The sequence below is a fragment of the Urocitellus parryii genome, chromosome 1 (genome assembly GCF_045843805.1).
Source record: "Urocitellus parryii isolate mUroPar1 chromosome 1, mUroPar1.hap1, whole genome shotgun sequence".
Taxonomy (NCBI): Eukaryota; Metazoa; Chordata; class Mammalia; order Rodentia; family Sciuridae; genus Urocitellus; species Urocitellus parryii.
This window is the reverse complement of record NC_135531.1, coordinates 254981436-254994879: the sequence shown is the minus strand read 5'-3', so window position 1 is coordinate 254994879 and position 13444 is coordinate 254981436. Positions and strand designations below refer to the sequence as shown.

Genomic DNA, 13444 nt, shown 5'->3' with positions numbered 1-13444 from the left:
CTTGGTAATGCCAAAGGCATCACCTCCAACACTCTACCTTTTGCTGTGCGACAGGAGGTCATCTTCAGAGCTGGGACCAATAGACTGAATAATAAGCCGCATGGTAGAAATCGATCTTAACATGATTCTAGGCATCTTGATTATAACCAGCATTTTGCTCACCAGCCGACCCTTGCACATATCACTAATCCTATATGACAAAATTAGGATGGTCAGCTAAGGACAGTGTGCTGGCCAGTGATGCCTGGACTGTTTCTTAACTGATATTGTACATGATAACGCTTTTTCAAAAAGACCAGGTACATATCCGTTGCCGCAGCCCACCTTTGACTAGCTTAATATATAAACTCCTTCATCCTGCTGTGGGGCACAGGGGTCTACTTGTCTTGCTGCCAACCAAGACATGTTTCTGATCATAATCTCCAGTAATTGCACTGGTGCTATCATGAATCTATCTGCCTTCTTCTTCACTCTCGAGCACCTTGCGGCTGGTTTTTCTAAAACCAGCACACCATGGGAACGCTACACTGAACACGGGAGGATGGAGCATTTCGGCTATTTAATTTGAAGTTGGGAAAACGAACAAAACAAACAACAAACAAAAAAACACTAAACGAACAAAAAAACATGAGCAGTAACCATCAAGCAGCAAGTCTGCCTACACTAGGGATTCCCTGTCATGCAGCAGCTGCTGTCTTCGTAGCCAGTTGCTAAGCCCACAACATTCAACGAATCACTGTCTCTGTTTTGTTCCAGTTACCCAGCTTGCTGTGCCAATTGTTCCAACCATGTACACTGGACTTGGTTTAAACAGGTATAACAAGACACACAGATATGAAAATGATTTCCAAGATGAAAGATTTTAAAATTTAATATGTTCGTTTCATACTTGATATTAATCATTTTGACCCAGAAACGAAAGTCTAGTATTTGAGGACAATACAAGTGATCTTCTGGATCTAAGGTGTAGCTCAGTGGTAAAATACTTACCTAGCATGCATGAAAACTGTGCTCTGAGAAAGCCTAGTGGCATGAGGTCCTGAGTTCACTCCTCAGCAATGTTAAAAAAAATAAAGTTTAAAAAATTTCAAATTGAAAATTATTTTCTTTTTTTAAAATTTTTTAGTTGTTGATGGACCTTTATTTTTATTTGCTTATTTATATGTGGTGCTGAAGCTAACACAATGCTTCATGCATACGAGGCAAGTGCTCTACCGCTGAGCTACAACTCCAGCCCCATGAAAGTGATTTTCTAAAGGTCATTAAGCATGGTGGTTCCTAGAAAAGAAGCACATAGGCATATGTCAACAATGTCCTTATAGTCTCAATACTTTAGATGACTCAAAAGCCAAGTGCGTCATCAGGTACTCAATTTCAAAAACCTACTCCGAAAATTACCTTAGTGCCTATACAAGGGATACAATATAACTTCAATGAAACATAATGCAAGTGGTTTATTTCCTGATGAGGGGTTGGGAGAAACTCAGTAACAAACCACTTGATACAATAAAATTTCTTTTTAAGGGTTCTACTTTTAAAATAGTTTCCTGTATCTTTATTGTTAACAGTAGACTTTTTTCAAAAGCAAAACAAAATCACAAAGATGAATCATCTTTGTCCAAAGAATGATTCCTATGTTTAATAACTCTTGGGATTATTTGTTCAAAGGAAAAAAGACTGCAATTCTAAATTCACCTTTAAAAACATCGATGAATTGTCATAGTAATCGTTGTCATAGATATCTTGAGTTGAAGAAAAGCTGCTTTTGCTTGCATTCAAAAATGACAAAAATTTCATCTGGGGATATAGTGCAATGAAAGAGCACTTGTAGCATGCAAGAGACCCTGGGTTCCATTCCCAACACTACAAAAACAAATAAGGTTCTGGAGAGAAAAATCACAAGGGCCAATTATTTCTTTCTTTTTCTTTTTTTTTAAAGAGAGAAAAAGAAGAGAGAGAAAGAGAATTTTTAATATTTATTTTTTGGGGGGCTGGGGATGTGGCTCAAGCGGTAGCGCGCTCGCCTGGCATGTGTACAGCCCGGGTTCGATCCTCAGCACCACATACAAAGATGTTGTGTCCGCCAATAACTAAAAAATAAATAAATAAATAATATTTTTTAAAAAAAAATATTTATTTTTCAACTTTTGGTGGACACAACATCTTTATTTTATTTTATGTGGTGCTGAGGATCGAACCCAGCGCCCCGCTCATGTCAGACGAGCGCACTACCACTTGAGCCACATCCCCAGCCCCAAGGGCCAATTATTTCTAAAAAATGTAGCTCTACCATACTAACCAGGAAATTGGGGGCTGGGGATGTGGCTCAAGTGGTAGCGCGCTCGCCTGGCACGCGTGCGGCCCGGGTTCGATCCTCAGCACCACATACAAACAAAGATGTTGTGTCCACCGAGAACTAAAAAATAAAGATTAAAAAAAAAAAAAAAACAGGAAAATGGGACTGAGAGGCAGTGTCCAAGAGGTTCTGTTGAATTACCTGTTTCTTTTCATTTTAGAATTTACTTATTGAACAACATCAGCGTTGAACTTTTTGTCAGTATAAAGCAAATCCTTTTCTCCAACAGGTTTTCCATGCTGATATTGTGCTTAGGTAGCAATTACGGGTCCTGAATTATTTCCCTAAGATGGATTTGGTAAGCCTACATTAAAGAAGGCTGTAATATTGGCTAATGGCTTATTCAAGCCTGCCATTAGCAGTCAGAGAACGGGACTTCTCCCTTTACCAAGCCATTTCTAGACTTTAATCTCTTTGAAAATGTATGTTTCAGAGAGGAGAGAGATCAGGGGACCATGCTTTGATAAAGCTGGACGGGAGGTGCAGTTGTTCAGGGACTGCGCGCCACCTCCCCTCGAGCTGGGAGTTCACCTCACCTAGGTTTGGGGGTCCAGCTCACCTAGTTACAAAAGAAAACTGCGCTCTGAGGTAGCCTGGTGGCGCAAGGCTATATTTCCAGCTACTTAAGGGGCTGAGACAGGATGGCAATTCCGAGGACACTAGAGAAGACGATGTGGCGAGTCCGTGTCTCAAAATAAAAAATAAAAAAGAAAGACTGAGGATATAAAATAAAAAGAAGGAAAAGGAAGAGAAGAGAAAGGAAAACAAAAGAAAACTGCGCTCTGCAGCGCCTGGCCCGCACCGCACACGTGGTGAACACAGCGCGGATCAAAGCGGGTGACCCCTCCCCACCCCCACCGTCGCACACAGCCCCTGGCGCCAGGTCCCATTGCACCGAGTTCGGTCTCCGCGACCTCCAAAATTCACTCCTGCCCCCGCTCTAATTCTTTCCAGCTATCCAACCCACTTCCTTTACCATAGATAACGGGCCCCTTTCTAGGCACAACCGTGTGTACTCGCTGCCCAAAGTCTCACACAGACGTCCAGGGCTCATTATAAATCATGTCAACAGCCTACTTATCACACCTAGGGGGAGGTTAGACCAAGGAAAGCGACTTAAAATTGCAGTGATCAATGATTCGGTCATCGTGCACCCATATAAATCCTGGAATCTCCAGGTTGGTGAGCACGTGGAGGTCCGGTGGAGTCAGGACAGGGCCCTGAAGTTCTGCAGTTCCAACATGTGGGCATTTCTTCCTGCTGTCTGTTCCTGAGTTCTGTCCTCTGTGACAAACCAGTCATCTTGTAAATAAACAGTTTTTCTGACGACTCCAAGCTATTTTAGTAAACTATGGAACCTGAGGGGTAGTCATGGAAACCTCTGATTTGTAACCTGGTCACATAAGCACAGGTTACAGCCTGCGGCTGGCATCTGAAGTGGGGGTTGGGGGGCGGGCTGCCTCCCGGGACTGAGCTCTTAACCTGTGGGGTCTGTACTATCTCCAGATAGACGGGTCAGAATTCAGTATGACAACCAGTTGATGTCCACTGAGAATTGAAGAATTACTTGATATAGGAGAAACTCCCCAGTCTGGTGTCAGAAGTGAAACACTGAGAATATTGTGAGAGTATAGAAAGCAAGCTGTCTTTTCCTATTGAAACTGAGTCCCCATAACGAAATTAACATTTTTTTTTCCTCTTGTAAGAGCCTGAGTCATTCTCCCTTCCTAGTTAAAATTTAAAAAGCTAAGAGCACATCTTTTCTTTCGAAATTCACGCAGGCAAAACCTGAATGGACCCCTGCTAGCTTTACTATAGATAACACCTCTGATGCACGGTCACCATGGTAACGGCTGTTTTAAGCTTTTCGTTAAGGATTTTGAGGAAGAAGCCTGGTCTGGCTCAAACTGGTTGAAACCGCTACTCCTTCACCTGGACCTGCAGAAAGTGTCTGATAGACGTCCTTTTGACATCATACGGCCCCAAACTCCACCCTCAGGTCAAGTAGTCGCCATTTTCTGAACGTGCAACATATTAAGAGCCCTGAGGCTTGTCTATGCACGTACAGACTAGTGGGTTTTTTTTTTTTTTCACCTTTTCTTATTCCCATTACCTTTTCCAACACCTTTGACTACCCTGTTTTTTTTTCCATCCTATAAATACAGCTAGACCCTGTCCTGGGAGGCACATTTGACTCCATGGATTCCCCCCTCCCCCGCTCTGGCACCTTCTGAATCAAATTCTTTCTCTTTTTCAAAATTCCTCCCCTCTGGGATGAGTGTTTTCTGAGCAGCGGGCAGAGGACCCTGGCTCAGAAACATTGCCAAACACTTGGTGTGACACAGCAAACAATTACTGTAATTTTTTTTCCTATGTCCACTTGTCCTTCCTTTCCCTAACTTTCTATATTTTTAGTGTCCTTGTATTTCCTATTAGTTGTAAATATTACTATGCTTTTTTTTCTCCCCATGAACCCAACATAGATACCCATCAAATATAGTAATTACTTGTACCATACAGGTTTTTCATTCCAAGTGAATCTTGTTTCACTGTGATCTGGGGAGAAAACACATGAATAACCCATTCTTTTTTAAGAATTACATAAAAGAGTCCATGTAAGTGCCTACACAGTACCTGGTTCATAAAAAGAGTTCAATAAATGTGATATAGTGTTTTTGTTGCCTTACTTGATTACTCATTTAATTAGGTGTATTATAAAATAACACACACTACTAGCAATATGACCTGTTGAAAGGTTTGCAAATTCTTCAGCTTCTGGCTAATTTAATGATCAATAGCTCTGTTAACAGAGCACTTTTGATAATATAATTTGTGTGTGTTTGTGTGTGTCTGTGTCTGTCTGTCTTCTGGTGCTGGGGATTAAACCCATGGCTTCAGGCTATGCTAGGTTCCTGTTCCACTACAGAGCAACAACAAACCCTGTTTATTCCGGTTAGTTTTGATAACGATTTTGATTTATGTTTAATCTAAGAGAAAAGATCTGATAAAAGAAACTGCCAAAAGCAACAAGCTAATAGTTTTCCTGCTCTTACAGTAAAGCTTCATTGTGCTCTTTTTTTTTCAAAGTAAGATATTCTGATCTTGTGATAATGCTATAGCAAAATAGTTTATTTATTTTCCATCAAATGATTCCGTATATGAGTTCATTTCTCATGATAAATATCAGTACATTAGTCAAGCTTCTTGCTATGGTCTCCCTTGACCCGCTGTAATCCAAATGGTTTGAGAAACGATTAATTATGTGCCTCATCAAGAGATATTCTGTCTGGGCCCTCTCTTAAGTTTGATGAATACATCATTCACTGATTGCCTGAGAAAAATGTAAAAGGGAAGAAATGGTCATTCTGTAGTAAATCATTGAAGACCACCCAATCAATCTGAAAAGATTCCACATAATAGCTTGAGAATCATCTTTTTTTTTTTTTTTAATATGAAACACTTCATGAATTTGCGTGTCATCCCTTCTCAGGAGCCATGCTAATCTTCTCTGTATCCTTCCCGGTTTAGTATGCATGCTGTGAAGCAAGCACCCATCCTTTTATTTAATTAAGATTTTATTTATTTAAGGCTAAAAGAAATGAGCATGAATAATCTTGTAAATTTTCTAGTGAAAGTTAAAACGGTGAGATACTGTCTATAATTATTTTCTTTCCTCCCTGTGTTTTGAGAGAAAAATTACATTTCTGAGGAAATAAGAAAACACCACTTTATGTAGTGTTTGGTTTATTATAATCCTTCTCACAAATCAAGCAGTTTTAAGTGTGTACTGGATTCCCTCTTCCCCAGTCAACTCCCTGAAAACAAAAGGCAGGGAAGGGAGACACTTCACATTTAGATGTGAAATATCTTTGGAGAGCCAGGCATTCTTCCTGATCAAGAAATAAAGAGCTTTTCTAGGGTCCTCATATAGTCTTCTAAAATTTTCTTAACTTCTAGGTCATCGTATATAAGGATTTATAATTAAATATATATTTATGTGTGTGTGTGTTAGTAATGATAAAATCACTCTAGAGGTGAATGTTATATTTTAAGTACAGTTGATCACATGAAAGTCCTTATGGAGCAGAATAACATTGAGACAAAAGGTCATGTGTAATGTTAAAAATAGAATTAGGGGGCTGGGAAGTAGTTCAGTGGTGGAACACTTTCCTGGCACGTCCAAGGCCCTAAATTCAAACCCCAGTACCAGAAAAAAGGGGGGAGGAGCCGGGCTGGGCACCACCCGCTGGTAATCCCTGCTACTCAGGAGGCTGAGATAGGATGACAGCAAGTTTGAGGCCAGCCTGGGCAACCTATGGATATCCTGTCTCAAAACAAAAAATAAAAAGGGCTGGGGATGTAGTTCAGTGGTAGAGTACCTCTGAGTTCAATCCCCCATACTGCAAAATAAATAAATAAATAAATAAATAAATAAATTCAATTGGTGATAGAATAGTTTATATCAATTTAGCATCTTTTATAAGTTAACCATACAATTTATTTGACAAAGCTTTTATTTTGTGAACTGGCTGATGGTGTTGAAATTAAGGAGGAAAAACACCAGCTCTTCTAAAGGGTAAGTTTGTGTTTGTTTTTTTCAATTAGTTTTACTTATGTACTTTCTTGCAATACTAGAGATTGAACCCACAGCATCATGCATGAGAGATAAGCCCCCTGCCACTGACCAATATCCCCAGCCACCTGTCCAGTTATATTTTTCGATGTTATATACCTAAATGAATTCTTCCCTGACCTTCACAAACCTATAAAGGTTTGCTTACCTTTATAGCTGAAGAGCCTAGTACAGTGCCTCATAAATAGTAGGGCTCAATAATATTATTTCACTGACCATAAAGATTACTCAGTGAGTTTTGGTAAACAACATTCATGCTGGGCACAGTGGTACATGCCTTTAATCCCAGTGACTCAGGAAGCTAAAGCAGGAGGAACAAAAATTTAAGACCAGCCCCAGCAACTTAGTGAGACTGTGTCTCAAAATATAAAAAGGGTTGGGATATGTAGCTCAGTGGCAGGCAGCACAAACCTGGGTTTAATCCCAGTACAAAAAAAAAAAAAAAAAAAAAAGATAAAACCCAGCATTCATGCCCACAGAGAATCTGCTCATAACTAACATTTATTTTTGTATCAGAGGCAAAGGTGGATTGAATGAGGAGGGAAGTAAAGTTCTTATTATCATCAAATCCATAAATTTCTGGGTTCCTCTTAATTATAAAGGCGTTAAAAGAATGTTGAGAACCTGGGAAAGTTAGCCTCATTTTTAAAAGATGTGTAAAATCTGTTCAGCTACTTCACTAGACCAAGACTTTGATTGACAACAGATTCCATTTCCAGGAAAAAGAGGGTGAAATTTTCTCCAAACAATTTTCAAGAGCAAACAATTTCACTATAAACTCTTATGGTTGTCCAATCATGAGTTGCTTATAATTAAACCCAGTTTACCTGACTACATTCAAAAGGAAGCAAGTAACAACCATGCCTAATTACATAAGTTGCATTTAACACATTAGGTAATACTTAACATTTCCTGAGTACTTGTTAAATACAGTGCAATGCTAAGCAACTTCTCATGCATTTCCACAGTTAATTCTCACAGTACTGTGAGGTACTATTATTATTTCCAAGAGGTTGGACATCTGGAAAAGTGGCAAAGCCCAGGGTTATGTGTGCCTCCAGGGCCTGCCTTCTTCACCCCTCCACATGGTCTCTGTGATAATCGCCTATTACAATGCTATCTGCATTAGTGAACTGTGAGAGGCTCATGGACAAGGAGTACATTCCACTTATCTTTGTACCTCAAACTGGAGCAGAGCGCTAGAGACTAACAGGCGCCCAGTCAATGCTGAGTGGATAAAGCAGCATGTGCTTTCCCAGTCATCAAAATTATATTGGCTGGGAGTGGTAGGGCACATCTGTAATCACAGTGACTCTGGAGGTTGAGGCAGGAGGTTTGCAAATTGGAGGCCAGCCTGAGCAACTTAACAAATCCCAGTCAAAATAAAAAATAAAAAGGGCTGGGATGTAAAGCTCAGTGAGTGGTAAAGTGTTACTGACTTCAATCTCCACTACTGGGGGAAGAAAAAAACACCAATGACAACAAATATCCCCCACAAAACTATGTTTAATATGAATTTAATGCTAAATATATTTATATACTATGTAGAAATAAAACAAAGAAGAAACATTTATACAATGACAAATGATTACATATAATTCAATACATGTCTTTTTACATGTATTGAATTATTAATACATGTTTTCTCTTAAAGCATAAGAAACTACCATTGTATTATGTCAGACATAGTCAAAGTCTTGTGACAGTAAATTTTATGTGGTACAACCTAATAAATAAAAAGCTATGTCAACTCTTAGCTATATAATTAAGCAGAATGTTCCATTACCAGACTTTTGGTTCATCATTATAAACTGATAAAGAGAAAATTTTACGATAAGTTAAGGATTTCACATCTATATGGCACTTTCTCCTACATTCAACAGTCAACATGGACCTAATTTTATATTCAATTATTTTTCATGCCATTAGAGAAACTTTGGTCTTAATGAAAATTCAACCAGGCATAATATGTCTTGGACTTGACTTGGATTCTCTCTCTTTTCCAAGCGGCCAGGCTGCATACCTCTTTCATCAAGTTCCCCCTGTTTAATATTAATTCTGCCTTTATCCCAAACCCTGACCCACTCCATAGTTTTCCTTAAGTACTTTAATGTTAGATTACATGTGTTTATAGTGACCACCTTTTGAATAGCATTGGTCTGTACTGTATCTAATTATTGCTTTCTATTGTATCTAATTATGTAAAGCTTTGTAATGGAGGAACTATCCCCAGTTCACTGGGTTATTATATTAGGTGACTGGTTGACTATGGACACTTAATAATCATTTTGTTTTTCAAAACATCAAATGTAAAGAAGGCAAGGTGGCACATCCCTGTAATTTAGCTATTCAGGAGGCTGAGGTTGGGGGATCCCAAGTTCAAGGCCAGCCTCAGCATCTCAGGGAGACTCTGAAAAAATAAAAAGGACTGGAGATGAAGCTTAGTGGTAGAGTACCCCAGGGTTCAAATCCTAGTACCACAAAACAAAACAAACACAATATCAGCACTTCAGAGTGTAACTCTGATACCATTTTAAGCACAGGTGGGAGCTTTGCTTCTGCATGATTTCTAAGAGAAGACTGTGGCTCTCCTTATGGAATTATTTATGTGATGAACTTTATGAAATTAATTACTGCCTTTGTTCCACTTTGCTTGGAACTTTGTCACCTAGGAATTGCCTTTCAGAGGTGTCTTCTAATGATAATATGTTGTGATTCTATAATATCCTCCTAAAAACATGCTGTTGACCATTCCAGGGTTGAAAAGCATAAAACATGGATATTTTTAATTCAGTAACCCTGGTAAAATTAGCATTTTTAGAATTTAAATGTAGCCTAAAGTCATCTTGATCCCTAATTTCATCCTGCACCATTCTGTCTTACATCAGGAAGAAACCATTGTAAATCATATCCAACATATTTTTGTTGTTCCTGCTGACTTGTGAGTTGTTCCCAATCATTTGCCAGGTTTAATTTGTGAGAAGGATGACAAGAAGGAGAAGATTATAGCATAATTGGCTATGTCCACAGCTGAAAAGCCATCTGTTTCCCACTTGTGGTTCAGGGTGATTATACTGAGAGCTGCCTTTTACATTAGGTAGCAAGACAAAGTCCCTTCTCAGATACATATTAGAGAAAGTTCACACCATATCTACAACTTAGGGGAGCTCATTTTATATCCAGTTGTAGTTTAGACTTCATAATACCCCTGGTACCATCTATTTTTAATTGACTTATATTTGGGTGGTGGGAAAAAAAACTGACTTAAAAAAAAAAAACAGAATTTGTGCCTTTCCTTAGAAAAATACAAAAATAAAATACAAAAGTTCTTTTGTTAATGTAAGTTCAAAGATTGTGGGCAATTTTTTAACATTTAAAATTTTTTAAATAGTTGAAAAACTCTGATCTGTGTTTAATTTCTTAAGGGTTTTACAATTACTTAGTTCCTAAGCAGCTATTGGAGCAAAAATTGTTCCGACTGTAAAAATATGTCACCATTCTCATGATGGAAACCATTTACTTTTAAAAAACAATGAAGGAAAAAAAGAAAGAAGGAAAAAAAGACTACCTAAGAAGAAGGATGACAGAAATATAATGAAATAATAACTAAACTTAAGTCACAAGAAAGATAATTAATGGAAAAGGAATAAAGCAAACCTAGTATTTGCCAGATACTTTCCCCATATTATTCAGTAAAGAGAGACTTATCATTACTAAGTAAACTGAAGCACTAACACCACAGAAATAAAAGATCATAAGAGATTACAAGCAGCAATTATGTGAGAATAAATTGGATAACCTAGAAAAAATGGATAAATTCCTAAAAACATTCAACCTACCAAGACTGAATCATGAAGAAATAGAAAACCTGGACAGACTAATAAAAGCAAGGAGATTGAATCAGTTATCAAAAACCTCCCCCAGAACAAAAGCCTGGGGTCCTAGAAGATGATGTCAAGGGTCAATTCTATAAAACATTAAAAAAAATTAACAACAATACCTCTCAAATCCTTCCAAAAGATTGAAGGGAAGAGAACAGTTCCAAACTCACTTTTTGAGGCCTATATTCCTCTGATACCAAACCCACACCAAAGGCAATACAAGAAAAGAAAATTATAGGCCAATATCCCTGATGAATACGGATACAAAAAGCCTCAACAAAATACTAGCAAATCTATTTCAGTAATGCATTAAAAGGATCACATACCAAATAGGATTTCTCTGTCAGTTGCAAGGACATTTCAGTATACCCAAATTAGTTAACGTGATATATCAAATTATCAGAATGAAAGATAAAAATCACATGATCATCTGAACAGATGCAAAAAGAACATTTGACAACATTCAACACCCTTTTATGATAAAAACTGTCAACCAACTGAATACATAAAGTATTGACTTCAACATCATGAAGACCACATATGAAGAGCACACAGCTAACATCAATGGTAACAAACTGAAAGTTTTTCCTTTAAGATCAGGAACAAGGCAAGGATGCACATTTCAGCCATAGCAATTAGACAAAAGAAGAAAAAGAGATAGAAAAGAAATAAAAGAAATCCTCAAAAACAGAAAAGAAATGTTTGCAGATGATACTACCTTACATGTAGAGAACTTTAAAAGAAAGATTCCACTAAAAAACTGTTATAATAAAAAACTTCAGTAATGTTTCAGAGTACAAAAATCAACATACAAAAATCAGATGTATTTCTATATACTAATGCTATAGTTTGTATCTGGAATGTCCTCTATAGGCCCATGGGTTAAAGGCTTGGTCCCAGCTTGTGGTACTTTTGGAAGGTGGCAGAACTTAAAAAGAGGTGCGGCCTAGCAGAAGCACTTAGGTTGTTGGTCGCATGTCCTTGAAAAGGATTATAGGATACTGGTCTCTTCCTCTCTCTCTCTTTGCTTCCCAAATGCCAGGAGGTAAAGCAGCTTTTTCTATCATGTGCTCCCACTTTGATGGACTTACATTGCCATGGGTCCAAAAGCAACAGAAACAGAAACCTCCAAAACTATGAATCAAAATAAATCTTTCCTCTTTTTGTATTGATTTATATCAGGTATTTGTTATAGAAATGGAAAAACAACAACCAGAAACTATCCCAAAAGAAAAGCATTTCCATTTACAATAGTATACAAAAAAAAAAAAAAAAAGAAAGAAAGAAAGAAACCCTTAGTAATAAATTTAACCAAGGAAGTGAAAGATACAAATTACTGATGAAAGAAGGTAAAAATAAGCCATATTTGCAATCTCAACTAATCAGGAGGCTGAGGAAGAAAGATTGCAAGTTTAAGGCCAGCCTTTGCAACTGGGTAAGACCCTGTCTTAAAAAATAAAAAGGACTAAGGGTGTATAAAGAGCCCATAAATTCAATTCCGAGTCTCCCTGTCTGTCTCTGTCTCTGTCTCTGTCTCTGTCTCTGTCTCTGTCTCTCTCTCTCTCTCTCTCTCTCACACACACACACACACACACAAATACAAATATCCCATATTTATGAATTACATTGTTCAAAAATGTATCAAAATATCCACCCCAAGAGATCTTCAGAATTAATTCTATGATTCACAAAGGCATTTTTTACAGAAATAGAAAAAAAATCTAAGACTATAGGGCTTGGGTTATAGCTCAGCGGTAGAGTGCTTGCCTAGCATGTGTGAGGCACTGGGTTTGATCCTCAGCACCATATAAAAATAAACAAATAAAATAAAGGTATTTTCTGACAATCTACAACTACAAAAAAATTTTTTTAAAAGAAAACTACTAAGACTGTAATATAAATAGTCAAAGCAATCTTGAGAACAAAGTGCAAAGTTAGTGACATCACATTTCCTGATTTCAAAATATATTACAAAGTGACAGTAATTAAAATTTCAGAATACTGGCATAAAGACAGACATATAAACAATGGAACAGAATTGAGAAATGAGTTATAAGCTCATATATATATATATATATATATATATATATATATATATATATATATACAGTCAACTGATCTTCAACAAACATGCCAAAAATACACAGCAGGGAATGGATGGCCTGTTTTCCTGAAACCCGTTGCTAAAGGTGTCTGGAAAGCAGGACATCCACATGCATAAAAATGAATCTGGGGGCTGGGGCTAGAGCTCAATGGTAGAGCACTTGCCTAGCATGTGTGAGGTACTGGGTTCAATCCATAGAACCACAAAAAAGTAAAGAAATAAAAAATAAAGGTATTCTGTATATCTACAACTAAAAAAAATTTTAAAAATGAATTTGGACTCTTATCTACACACCATACACAAACATCAACTCAAAATAGTTTTAAAGACCCAAATGTAAGGGGTTGCAGTTGTGGCTCAGTGGTAGAGCACTTGCCTCGCATGTGTAAAGTACTGGGTTTGATCCTCAGCACCACACAAAAATAAATCTATAAAGGTATAAAAAATGAGGTGTTACTATATTTTTTAAA

General features: G+C 37.6%; 1 non-coding gene across 1 annotated transcript; it reads right to left on the bottom strand.

The window, feature by feature from the left end:
* Positions 1–5801: 5801 nt before the first annotated feature.
* Positions 5802–5907, bottom strand: LOC113186985 (U6 spliceosomal RNA). Its single transcript, XR_003301362.1, has one exon. It is a non-coding gene; the product is annotated as a U6 spliceosomal RNA (small nuclear RNA).
* Positions 5908–13444: the final 7537 nt, after the last annotated feature.